Consider the following 2,500-nt stretch of genomic DNA (forward strand, 5'->3'; position numbering starts at 1 on the left):
CACACACACACACACACACACACACACACACACACACACACACACACACACACACACACACACACACACACACACACACACACACACACACACACACACACACACACACACACACACACCACTAGCATTCCGCATTCCACTGATTGGGTTGTTTGTGTGTTCAATTTATTTGTGGGTTACGAAGGCCAACCTTATTTTTCTTGCTCCTTCATTTTTTTTTTCTGAAAATGCCTCACACAAGAGTTAAGGCCTCTTGCCCTTATGTTTTTCCCCCCTCTATTTTCTTCTTTCTTTGTTTTCTCCTCTTGGCTTAGTATTCCTGTATAAGGGTTTTTGGTACACAGCTTCGGTGCATGGTTTCAATGGAGAGATGAGCTTGAAAGGTCTTTTACAGCTTTTACAGGTCTGTCACAATGAGGCTCCCAAATACCTCAAAATGGCCCCGTCAAGGAAACACGTTCCCGCTCACTGCCTGTCTAGTCCAACCTTAGGCTACACAACATAGGCCTTTACGTTGTTTGTGTTACACATACCGCCATACAAAGGCAAAAGACATTTTGTCCAAATTGAGTTTAGGCTATGAATAGACCTTGCAATAGCTTCTTTTTTGGAGAGATGAACCATCTCGCTTATTCTTAAAAAACAAAACATACATCCCAAAAAGCACCATTGTTATACCTACAAAATGCTATACTGTGACAACTTATCCCCTTAATGCACGCTGTACCTCTTGTGGCACGCTGTAATAGACATTGACAGTTAACTACTATAGTATAGTAGAGAGTGCACGGGGCATTTGGTAATACATTACGACTTGGTCATTGCCATTCTGGTAACAGCTAATTTATAATGCCATGTCTTAAGGGGTTAAAAGGCATTTTTCTCAGTTTCACTGTTTGTACAGTTACTCCATATTGACCTTGTTTGGTAGAGACTTTGTTTGTCTCGTATTCCACTTAAATCTGGATTTAAGTGGAAGAGCAGTGGGTTCATCCAAGTGTGTGACGTATTGCGCCGTTGGCAGGCCTGGCCTTATATGTACCCATGACACATGACCCATCCAACAAGTAGCTAATTAATCATCTTAAGCACACTTCACATGCTTCCTAACCACAGAGTCGTTTAGTCACACCGATATTGAAAGACTCCAGGCAAGCTTTGGGTTCTCAGCATGTGGTCATGACAATGGAATCCTCAAAGCGCTTCAGTAGGGCTCAGATTGGGTTTCAGGAATGGAACATTATATATGTTCTAAAGGTGCCATGCAGACGGGAACGTGTTATTCTTTGCCAGGTATTTGAATTTCATTGTTTATGTACAGAATGACACGGCTGGAAAGGGGTTTGACCATAGCGACCAATGCAAAGCCATTCACAGTGTGAATGCTCACCAAGACAGCATTTATGGGACTTCATACATGTAGCGAGTCCTATTTATCACTGCACCAAAAGATCATGATATAAAACCTAGCTGTATCCCAAAATATTATATCTATGATACTATTTCTAAACTACCGTGATTCTTAGCCTTGATACTATTTTGCCTGTACACACGAGTTTTAATGTAATTGGAAATGAGTGATGAGACCTGTGCACGTTTTTGAAATGTTTGTTAAAGTTATTGAAAACTGTGTTACATTTTGATGCAGTGAGAACCTGAATTTGTGAGCAGAGTTTTGAGAAAATTGTGTGAACTGTAATAGTTTTCTATTACAGATAATACCCATTAATAACACAGCTTACTGAGGTCACATGACTCCCACTCTCCCAGCGAACCCTTTAGAAACCCAAATGTTTAGGACACTCTAACACATTTGTCTCACTTCATGTACCACATGAGAGAGATGAGAGGAAGGTCCTGGTACAATGAGGCCTACATAAGTCCACAGAGTTTGTGAGAATTCAATCCGTGAACTTTCCCTCCTGTCTGAGATGCTTTTTTGTGAAGCATATGCCATTCTTTCAGGATAAGGAAAGAAGAAAAAAGAAAAACGAGACAGAGGAGCTTACATTCACTCATAGCACTTTAAAAAAAATACTTCCTAATGCTATTCTAATATTTTTTAATACTACCACTGACAGACGCTGTGCTGAGTAAAAAAAAAAAGCTGTGCTAATTTAACACTTTGAGAATCCTCTGGGACCAAATTCAATAGAAGATATTAAATCCACTCTCCTTTTTTGCCTTGTGTGGTTACATGGCTCACACACTCCCAAAAGACCCTTTACTGACCCGCATGTTTAGGCTACCCTAACACATTATTCCTACCGTACATCATGCACAAGATCGTAGCAAGATCCTGGTACAATGAGGTCGAACAATAAGGTCTTACTTGATGAGAACTCACATCAGTGAACTTTCCCTCCTGTCTGAGGTGCTTTTGTGTTGAGTATATGCCATTCTTTCAGGATAAGGGAATAAGAAAACTGAAGAAAAAAACCCGAGACATACAAGCTTTCATTCACTCATGACAATTCACTCATATTCTGAGGCCAGGGCT

General features: G+C 40.4%; 1 protein-coding gene across 1 annotated transcript in view; it reads left to right on the forward strand.

Annotated features, from left to right (window-relative positions):
* Positions 1-2,500, forward strand: part of LOC134437328 (hepatocyte growth factor activator-like) — a 45,791-nt gene that overhangs the window by 9,824 nt on the left and 33,467 nt on the right. The gene's annotated exons all lie outside the window — the stretch shown is intronic.

Source organism: Engraulis encrasicolus, chromosome 21, assembly GCF_034702125.1.
Source record: "Engraulis encrasicolus isolate BLACKSEA-1 chromosome 21, IST_EnEncr_1.0, whole genome shotgun sequence".
In the NCBI taxonomy this organism is placed as follows: domain Eukaryota; kingdom Metazoa; phylum Chordata; class Actinopteri; order Clupeiformes; family Engraulidae; genus Engraulis; species Engraulis encrasicolus.